Source organism: Sipha flava, unplaced genomic scaffold (genome assembly GCF_003268045.1).
Source record: "Sipha flava isolate LNK unplaced genomic scaffold, YSA_version1 277_pilon_pilon, whole genome shotgun sequence".
NCBI lineage: Eukaryota > Metazoa > Arthropoda > Insecta > Hemiptera > Aphididae > Sipha > Sipha flava.
In genome coordinates this window covers 151,191-163,262 of record NW_020272943.1, presented here as the reverse complement: position 1 = coordinate 163,262, position 12,072 = coordinate 151,191, and the positions used below count along the sequence as shown (strand labels likewise).

Below are 12,072 nucleotides of genomic sequence, written 5' to 3'. Positions count from 1 at the left end.
CCTTACGATATATCTCGTATATCCGTGTTTTTTATAAAGGACGTCAACTGTATACATGTATATACCTACAGACTGATGTATTGTTTAGGATAATATTTTGAATACATTTTTATTTATATATGTATTGTTTTATGCATATATATGTATATAACTATGTGTGTAAAATTAAATACGATGGATAAAATAGTGACAAAGCAAGAAAGAACTTTTTAAAGTCAAAGAGAACAACAATAACTAATATTACATTTAATCTTCTCTGTTCGTTTAAACTTGGAATTATAATCTTTATCCATTAGAAGTTGTACTAAAAAATGTATACAGATTTAAATTTGACACATCCATATGGAGTATTTTTCAGCACACTATTTTTTTTCTCTCTTATAAGTTTTTTCACTTCAAAACAGAAAAAAAACCTATCGAAAAAAATAAATATTATGGTAGCTAATATGTCATATAGACTGATACACGCGATATATTTTCTAGAAGTCTTGCATTATTCGCATGAATAGAAATTTGCAATACATTTTTCATTATAGTTCTTGAATAAATAACTTTTTAAAATATGATTCAGGAGTATGCTTTGTTTCCTAGAGTTGTTGAAATCGTAAATAATTTGTCAAATGAATAATTCTTAGAAATTAGAATACAGTTAGGCTATGATAGTAATAATCATTTCGTTTAAGTTACAGAATTTTATATTCAAAACTATGGTTGTTAAATCGTATATAATTAAAAAGGTGCATTTTTTACGTTACAATAAGTATCTTTTTTAAAAATTAAAAAAAAAACTTGTACAATAACTGCAAAAACTGTATAAATATATTTTTTACACAATTCATAATTTTCAAGGACAATGAAAAATTATGTACGAGTACGATTTCACTACTGTCCACCATATATAAACTTTTCAAGAGACCTATACTTAAAAGAATACAACCCATATTGAAAAATGTACTATCCATAGAAAATAGTGGCGTAGACATGATTTCTGAAAGGGAGGGATCAAAAAAAAAAAAAAAACAACATAGCTTGATTGGGGAGGGGGAAATTTGAAAAATCCCTCATCCTTTCAAATCTTCTACTTAGTTAGTATTGAAAACTGACTTTGTACTTTTATTTAAGTATGAAAACAGAGTATTATTTTTTCTTTTATTACTCATATTTGATTAATATATAACAGTAATAACTATTATCATAAGTTATAACATATGTTATGGTTACCAACTTTATTGTTTAATAACTATAATATTTTTATTCACTGTTGGATGAAGTCAAATGCTAGTAGGTTTGAATTTATTGTAAATTATGGTATATATATATATATATATATATATATACATCATACAGCAGAAATTATAATTAAATCGTTTTCAATTTGATGTATTATATGTACTCAGTGCGCACCGAGTGCAATAAGTAATAATGTACATTTGACCAAAACTGGATTAATTGATGTAGTGTTTTAAACTTGATAATCGAAATGTAGCATTGACGACTAATGGCACTGCTATTTTTGTAAATGTAGGTACAATTATGAAATATTTCTCCATGAATCCACAATAGGTGCAATTATCAATAATCCCTTGTTTTTTTTTAGATTTCAGATAAATAGTATGTACTATCATTGATTATAAATACTATATATATAGTATTTATAATCAATGGTACTATGTATACGCAGTGAACTAAATCCGTAGCAATAATGATCTCATTTTCATTTCTCATAACTTAATAACAACGATAGTATCCGATAATATTTTAAATACGGACACTCAGTGGAAGCCCATTAGCCCATTTAGTCGAGATTACATACATATTGTTATATACATAATATTAATTCTATAAATAATAAAATAAGCTATAATAATGTATAATCATAGTCGTCATTGACCATTTCAACCATAATACCAAATATACATTAATTTGCTATACGAAAATAAAATTATAATGGTTTTCAGTATTGACAAAATTGTCAAAATTCAATAGCTTAATAGATTCATAATATCACAAAATATTTTATTATAATGCACACTACATAATATAAGGAAAAACAAAAAAAATAATGGGGTTATCTGATTCCCACTTTTCCCCTTGTATATCCCCTAGAACAGACCGGATTCAGGAAAGACCGATTTTGTTGTAATCAAGTATTAGCGATTGAAACATATGGTGAGAATGATTTTCAACACAAAGATAAGTCTGGTGCCGTCTTCTTCGACTTATTCTCTGCGTACGACATAGTATGGAAAGAGGCCTGATTCTTATGTTGTCAAAAATTAAAAGATGAAAAATAACAGAAAGTACAATTTATTTTCTAATAGCAAGGCCAGTTGATATAAATGCTTAAAATATACTGGTCTCCCTCTGGGTTCTGTACTACTAACGATTTTGTTTAACGTGTATTCATCCGATATAGCTTATACAATTTCAAGAAAATTAATTTATGCCGATGACAATGCTCTAATAGCCCAAGAATCTCGCTATGGTGAATGACATACTAAATCTACAACACTATTTCATCAAATATCATTTTACTCTTAATCCGAACAAAACAGTGGACGTCACGTTATATCTTAATAATCGATAAGCAAATAGAGAACTACAAAAAAGGAAAATAAGGATTGGAGATAATCATATCGCCAATTAAGAATGCTCAAAATATCTGGGAATGAGAATCAACAGGTTTCTGAATTATAAAAAAAAACACCTAAAGGAAGTAAAAATAAGCTAAATTCAAGAAAAAACAAACAATTTCCAAACTTACAGGCTCAAATTAGAGTAGCAATACTAAGGTCTTACAGATATCTGCAATAGCGCTAGAGTACTGTCGGGCCGAATATTAGGCCCGTGTTTGGGCAAGAAGCGCACATTGCCACAAAGTTATCAGAAAACTTAACCGTACCATACAAATTATCACTGGTAAAGTTAGATTCAATTATCCAATCTTATCTATCTTATCTAATTACAATTATTTACCCCCCTCTCCGCCAAACAAATTGGTCTTAAGAAAATACGTTGTTTTCTGAGAAAAAATTTAAAACCTAACTATGTTAAACCGAGTAATATATTAAAACAAACACCATGTTAACTATCAATAATGTATATATACATATAGTTTATACTTATTGTATTCACATATTATAAAACATATAGTTTTAATAAGCAAACGAGTACGCTGGCAAAATAAATAAAACATAACACATTTTTTAAAAATAAATAAATATGCATAGAAAATTAGAAAAAAATAACTTGATAACGAGACTTATGTAAAATAAAATATGTTTTGTACATTTCTCTAGACAGTTTTGAGACGATTATAATATTTTATTATAATTTATCAAAATTAATGTGACTATTAATAAGAAGGAACTGACATCAATCAATAAATCATCAATTTTCATTTAATTTAACACGAATGATTGTAATGATATTTAAAATTTAGATTCGTGGGTAGTTTAGTTAGTTAACTATAATATCAGTTATATTTTGTTAATTTAAAAACAAAAGTGTAAAATAAAAATGTAAATATTATTAATAATTGAAGTGGTGCAATTTTGAAGAAAATAACAAAAATTATCAACCATTTGTGTTATTTTATTATTTAGGACATAAATATTTCATTTTTTTGGAATAAATAATAAATTATGTCGTTACGTGAAAATAAATTAGATTTATATTTTGAACTACAGTTAACACAATTAGACTTTGTGACAACAATTTTAAAACGCTTGTACATTTTAATCTTCTTTAACTATTGACGTTCGATTAAAAATTAAAATTAAATATGTATGAAATAGTGAGTAGAAATATTAATATATATTCTATAAATCTATTAATATATAACATTATAAACAGATTAATAAAAATATATATCAATAGTTGCATATAAACGCATAACCATGAAGGCGTTTACCTACACGAAATAATTCCGTACACACACAAAAATATGTAAACTTTAGATAAAATTAAAATAAGCCAAATAACACAACACCAATTTAATCATTAGGTAACAAAAATATTTTAATATCTATGGGATTCTGGTATTGAATTTGAGATATCAATGCTTGAATTGGGAAAAATTAAGTAGAAGAGCTCAGTCAAACAATTTAGAAACTGTGTTTCACGTGCGCAATTATTTAACAAACACCCGCCTTAACCCCCAAACTACCCTCCACCGACCTTCCATATATTTTGAATACCACATTTGAGCTACACAAATTTTTTAATTCGAAATATAAATATCAATAATATTAATAACAAACCAAACAATGAATAAAGTGTAATACCAAATTATAACTGTAAGTACCAGACATCACTATTTTTATTTTTCTTAAAATGACGATGCCGTTGTAACCACCATATAATATTTTACTAAGAAAATGTATTTTCTCATGTACCTATATAAGTACTAATCGTAAATAGAATTATATTTAACATAAATTTGAATTTGAATTTTGATCAATTATATATTTTGTATGTTGCAAAGCGTGGGTTGTTAGTTCAACGCTTACTGTATAACACGGTTCTATCGATAACCATGTTGCGTAGTCAGTAATTGACCGAACGTATTTTCAGCAAACATAGACTGGGCACTGATAAGTAGTTATACTAGCGGAGCTCAATGTGTCTATAATCAAGTATAAAAAATAGTTTTGATATTATAAATTGTAATATTCATTATAAAATGTATGTAAATTGAAATTCACATTTTAATAAAAATTATTTTGGATATTAGTTAAGGTGAACGTGGCGTCCCTCCCGTTCCAGTGAAAAAATATAGTTTAGATATGTAAAAAAAAAAAAAAAAAATAATAAAGGAGCTCTACACACCCCTGCCCCCATTCGAGTTATTGGAAATATGGTTCACGGCAAAAGTTAGTGCTTAACGACAAATTGGTTTTGGTGCAACTTGTTCGACGGATCGGAGACGAGAGTGAGAAATAGGGATGGGCAGAAAAAACATCGATATTTATACATTAATTTTTTGGTGTCGATACATCGACGTTTTTTTTTATAAATATTCAATTGCATTGGAATTATCACGAAGTGAAAGTCGAAATTATAACGATATTGACGATGAATCGTCATACATTGTATATTACTATAATTTTTAGTACTGCTATATAATATAGACCAATGAATTGATTTTTTTCAGAAATGTTTGAATATTCGTATCTATAAGCTTTAATATGATTGTATAGAGTTTTATGTTAAACAAAACATTTTCCCATATAGCATTGTAAACTAAAACATATTTTTAATGTGCTTTGATATTTAATTGCTTGTTAAATATATATACTATTTTAATATTTTTTATGAATTGTTCCATCGTAATAAAATGCTTTTGACTTACAACTAATTCGAGGTTATTTTCATATAGACATATTTGAATGTAGTTATTTAATATTTATAGAATCGATTTTTTTTTTTTAGTAAAATTAATTAGAGTAAATTAAAATCCACAAAGGCAAAATAAAATAATTAAAACAATTTCAATAACATGTTTCCGGGTACAGTGAAAGCATTTATGAAATTTAACCTGTCTACTTAGTATTTAATATGTTGCAGTGGAGTTTTTGAGAAGGTATTTTTGTTGTTGTTCGTTAAATACAACATTATTTATAGGTTTGATAAAATGTTAAAAATTTTATCATCCACACGACGATAAAAATAAAATATAGATTACGTAATCGATTGCTATATCTGTACAAACATATTTAATGCACATTGCACATTATATATTTTAGAAAAATATCAATAAACGTTTTACACTTTAATAATTTAAGTTTTTATGGCGAGTCTGGAAGCCTAAATATTAATTTTATAGCATTATGTTTGTTTTTTTTTTACTTCGAAAAAACAAAAAAAATATCAATTGAATTGTTCAAGTAGTTCTTATCTAAAGGTTGTAAATTTATCACATATTGCACTTGTGTCTAAGAGCTGAGAGTGGTAATTTATTTTTAGTTAAAAGAAAACAGTACCGGAAAACAACGAAAGCCAGTAAAATATATAGCCCAAACATTTTTTAACAAAATGTAGACCGGTTTTAGTTAGACCAAGAGTCACTTGTTTTATGAATGAAATTATTTATCTCTGTTATTATAATTAAAATTAAAATGTTGTACTGTACTCGTGTTACGGCTATAGACATTCCTGAGTAGAACTATATAACCTCTACAACGACTCTGAACTAAAATTAATCAAATTATTTGAATTAAACGATCTATTCTCTCTCCGTTGTCAAAAACTGCTTCATCATCTAACAAATTTAACTTAGTTTTAATTTAATGCAGAGTAACCACAATATTTTTCTCATAAAGTTATAAGTCTAGGTTTCTTTTTATGTGTAACACATGGTAGACCACTCATATCGATTTCATTTGTCAATTCACCAAAAATATTAAATAATTAAATAAAACGTAATAAATTATTACTAATAAAGTATTTACATGTATTGTGGTTAATATATTAATGAACTGCATGAACTTAGTATTTGTACATATTATTTAGTAAAAATAAAATAGTTTGATTGTCTTTTATGTAAATATTAATAAATTGTTCACTTTGTTAAAAAGCGTTGATAGAAATTTTTAAATACATTTTTAAATCTTTTATATTATCTATAAAATTTGCGTGTTGTATTCCTTGTGCACGTACGCTAGAAAAAAATGATAGGTATGCAATACAAAAGGTGAACATTTTTTTAAAAACTTATTTCTTTCAAATTTCACATGTTTTGTTTCAAATTACATGTTAAATTACAATGAATAATTATTTCGGATACCAATGTTGATAATTTTACGTTTCGTATCGTATCTAATAATATTGCATTAATTTAATAACATAATTTATCGTTTTCTTGTGTTAAAATTCATGGATAATCTTTGTGCATTGTAAAAGGACAAACGAGTCTAAACGAACCACGTGCCTTGAGAGCAAAAGCGGAATAGAAAATGCTGTTAGCTTTTAATGCATGTAAAGTCCCTCCGGGCCATGTTTACACTAAAAACATACAAAAGATAACACGCGGGAAATGCGTTAGCGTGATTTATTCCTTTTGTGGTAACAACAATAGGCTAGTACCACACGATTTTTAGTAAAAAGAACATGTCGGTTCCGTAGACCACACACAATTAGGAGTTAGGACAGACGCCAATCGTTCTTTCATTCTCGCCAATCACAATGCTAAGATTAACATTTTGGCCTTGATAATTGTGTAAGTACAAATAAAAAACAAGTGTCGTGCAAAATAAATGCTAGTCAGTTTTTCAATTTAAAGTGCTTGTACAAATAATTAAATTTAATTAAAAATACAGCCGATTGTGTGGAAGAGAAAAAAGGTCAAAGAAGAGATAACATGGTATTTTTAATTTTTTTTTTTTTATTGTAGATTTTTCATGCCGCTTAAAAGCACACAAATAATTTTACTACTCAAAAAAATTATAGAAATTCCGAAATTTTTTTTTTTAATTAATTGTTATTTAAGCACCAACAAAAGTGTAAGTTTCTATTAAGAGGTTAAAAAAAAAGTAAATTGACCTACCATATTTCACCGATAGATGAGTGGAGGTTTAATAATGTTTATTTATTATTATATATTTTATAAGATATACATTGTACACATTTTTTTTTTTCATGGCTATTATTAGTTTACTTACTTAGATTATATATTTGTAAATAAAATATTGAGGCTTAATAATTGTTTTTAGGTTCGATAAATATATATATATATATATATATATATATATTACTTTATATTTATTACAAAGGTTATTAGGTTATTATGTAATTAGCTGTAATAAACAGCGCTTCAGAAAAATAAGAGAAATACAAAAATTAGGACAGGTTAATAATAATATCATCCAAAGAACTTATAATTATTTACAACGTACTGTTTTTTGTATTTTTTTCCACATTCTGTGAAAAATTTTTTCATCGAATAATGGATTTATTTTATTAAAAATTAAAAATAGTAACTTATAGCTTGTGTTTAAGTAATTTCGTATAATAATTATTTGAAGTATTTCAAAATATATAATTTTTAATCTATTCATTTTTGTTGTATACATTTTTTACATAATATTGTGTATAGTAATTATTTTTCGTCCTCAATCTGATATAATCATTCAATTTTGATTTTTTGCTGACCTACATTTAATAATGGATTCTATATAAATTGATTTGGTATTATATAGTTAAAATATATCTGTATATATTTATATTTAATTTAAGATATTGAGAAATATTATTATTCAAATCATTTCGAAACCTTTACTTCATATCTCATTAAATATATTGTACTCATATTAAAATTTATTTATATTGTATACATACCTACCATAAGATTGGTAAATGGTAATTATATAATAAAATATATCACTTGCATTTTTAATGAATCCGATAGATGATTCAAGTACAACTAAAAGTAACTTATTAAAACTAAAAGTATATAAATAATATATTTAAAAAAAAAAAAAAAAAACTGTTTGGATAAGTCATAAATTAAAAGTTTTCATTTAAACCTTCATATGCGTATTACGATCAACTTTCGAACTATAATGTTTTAGTTTATATTAGTATTACTTGTGCACATAGTATTAAGTTTTATGAATTTGAATATTAATCTATATTTAAATAAAATAAATGCATTTAACTAACCCCTAATAAATTGTTTGATAATTAATGTAATCTCTAAATACCTACATATTATTTTTTTAAATTTAATTTCATCAAAAAGTAATAAAGATAAAAAAAATGGCTGCAACACGATTGCGCAATTTTTCCTTTTTTGAGCCGATTAATTACACCACAATTGCGCCCCGATCCCTTTTTATCTGATCAAATCACTACATCATTGCGCACCAAATTACATGTATATACTATGTATAATAATTTATGTACAACATAAAATAATGTATACAACACATACTTTTTACATATAATTTTTATATACATGCATTCAGATTTATTACCTATAAATTCACAATTTTTCTTCCCGATTATTACAGGCTTAGGATTGTCAACAAATTATTATGGTTGGCTTGGTTAAAAATTGTTTTTTTCTAAATAACATGTATGCTAAATATATTTATTGACATGGTCAATAGTCGACATTTTTTCTAATAAATTTTTTTTTTTCTTTACTGATAGTCATTAGTCGATATTTTTATTATAACTATCATTAGCTCAATCAACATTTCATTTTGATTTTGAAAAAGTGCATTTTGTGAATTACTAGTTTGAGTGCATGTATATACAAATTATAGAAAGTATGTATTGTATACATTATTTTATGTTGTATATAAATTATTATACATAGTATATACACATACAAATTGGTGCGCAATGGTGTTGTAATTTGATCAGGTAAAAAGTGATTGGGGCGCAATCGTGTTACATATTTTTTGCGCAATTGTAGTATAATTAGTCGGGTCAAAAAAAGGAAACATTGCGTAATCGTGTTTCACCAAAAAAAATAGAACCCTGAAATATTTACACAAATAGTTAACAAAATCATTGTACTCGACAACGTTCAAAACCAGTTTAACGATTCCACCACCAACCATGTTAATGCAAATTCAGTGCATACAATTAATCACGTATACGTATTGTATCATTATAATAATCTCAAGTTCCAAGATCGTGGTTGCTATCAAATTTTTCTCATAATGAAATGAAACGATTTTTGAATAAGTCCAGACGCGACGTAATATTATCTCGTAAAGCACCTCTAATTCGTTGTCGTATTGAACGTTAACCTCAACAACGTATTAGTTATTGGTTATTACACATTTTACATAAATATATCATTTTCGTGGCTAGTAGTCGTTGTACAAATAATAAAATAATAATAATAATAATACCATAATGGTAATAAGGAACTGGCATGACGAGCGCGTTTAAATTTCATTCATCGTGGTGTACTCATTGATCTACAGTTAATTTCCCGAAAATTACGACTACGCGCAAGACGGTTCGCCGAAGGTTTCCGGACAACGAGTGTAACGTGATTTAAAATTCAACCCCCGGCCAGACGCGGTTTTCTCTAAATTACATTCGGTAGCGTTGGTTGGCATTTCGTATAATGATACTTTAAAACTGTACCGCAGTTGTGTGCAGCGGTAGTGATCCGCCGACAGAAATCTCGGCGAACGATTAGAGCTCGTAATTATGTCGTGTACTCCTTGTGGACTTTTTAGACCAAGAGTCACTAACATTTTAAAACAAGTGAACTACATTCAAAATTTCAAGTTTTTAGTGATCGAAATCTAAAAGATTTTAGTAGGAGATTTGTATGATAAACAAAAAAAAAAGAAAGAAAGGTCTCATAATTATTTATTGTTTCTTTATTGTTTCTTCGCAATAATAATAAATAATATAATATATTATTCTGATATTACTCAAGAAAAGTAAAAAAATAATTGTATGTTTACTGATGTGAAACCTAAAATGGGTTTTACAGAATTTTCTATTTGTTACGATCAAATTTTATTCCTAAATAGTTCAAATACTAGATTGATTGAACGATTGACTGATTAGTGACCCCTGTTTTAGGATATTTACCCTGAGCACTGGTAGAAAAAAAAATTGTCCACGGATACAATTTAAATCAATAACAGTCATCGACACACCGTTACAGTGAGCCTATATCAGTATTTAATACATGCGACTAGTACTGCTATCGAAATCAATGTAAGTATAGCTATTTCAATCACATTCCTGAAATAATTTAGTGGTTTCTCATAATCAATACTAAACAGTATAGTAATCTCTTTAATCGTCATGTTGTAAGTATAATATGAGAAATTATTTTTACCTCCTGGTTCGGATTATTGAAATAAATGGTGTTTTTCAACGGTAGTGGTCCGATGACAGAAATCTCGACAACGATTAGAATATAATGTAGTACCATAAAAAAAAAAAAAAATTATCCACACATATCATCAAAATCAATATGATTCAATAAATAAAAATATAAAATATGATTATTTCAGTAAATAGAAACATACAAAAACGGTTGGTGAAGGGGATGCAAGTCATGATTTTCTTTCTCTTTCTATCATACCCGCAATATAGGGATTTCAGTGTTTCCTAATTTCAACGTACCGATTAATCTATTAAGGTGATAAAGATTTTGAAAACTGATTTAAATTCGTCGTAAAGTGTTCTTTATATTGATTTTCTCACATTTTTTAAATGTTGTACTTAACATAACCATAAAGTTAATTTTTGTTCATTTTTATGTTTCCAATTGGTTTAATCCTTTTTTGTGAAATTTTAGGGGACAAAATCGAAAAATTGGGGAAGTTGATCTAAAGATGTCTCTACGACGAATCAAAATAAGTTTTCAAAATTTTTATCACGTCAATAGACCGATCAGTACATAGAAAATAAAAAATATCGAAATTCTTATATTACGCACGTGATAGAAAGATAAAGAAAATCATGACTTGCGATTCCCTTAAAACGAACGGGTGTTTTAATAATTTCCCCGGAATAATTATACTGTTTTGAATATTAGATAACCTGATAATCTATAGCACTATGTTTTAGCTACATCGATGAATTATATTTATGAAATATAAGTTTTTACTTTAATCAAACATAAAAAATGATTCTATAATATTTAGTAAAATTATAAAATAATTGTAAATATCAAAATTTTTGCTACAAAAATGTTGTTAATTTGTCATCTTATTTTTAAATATACCATATATTAGGTTGGGGAAAAATATTTCTCAACGTTTTTTACTATGGTGACACACTACTAATTATTTAATATTTTTCATATTTTGCGACATATCGTAAGAAAATAAGATGAGTTTCAACCAACAATATCTTATACAATGTTATGTACTAGTCTACTAATATTTATTTGAATTAGAAATAATTAAATCAGAATTACTAAATTTATAAGTCTTAAAACAATATGACTTAGTAAACTTTATAATATCAACTATCAATTTACATTTCATGTCAGACCTTAAAACATACTTACATTTAATTACGAAACATCGGTTAAGAAATTGATAAACAATACGATGAATCATATTTATAATACCCACTATA

At 26.4% G+C, this 12,072-nt stretch overlaps 1 protein-coding gene across 1 annotated transcript in view; it reads right to left on the bottom strand.

Moving 5' to 3' along the window:
• Positions 1-12,072, bottom strand: part of LOC112685449 — a 328,545-nt gene that overhangs the window by 260,082 nt on the left and 56,391 nt on the right. The gene's annotated exons all lie outside the window — the stretch shown is intronic.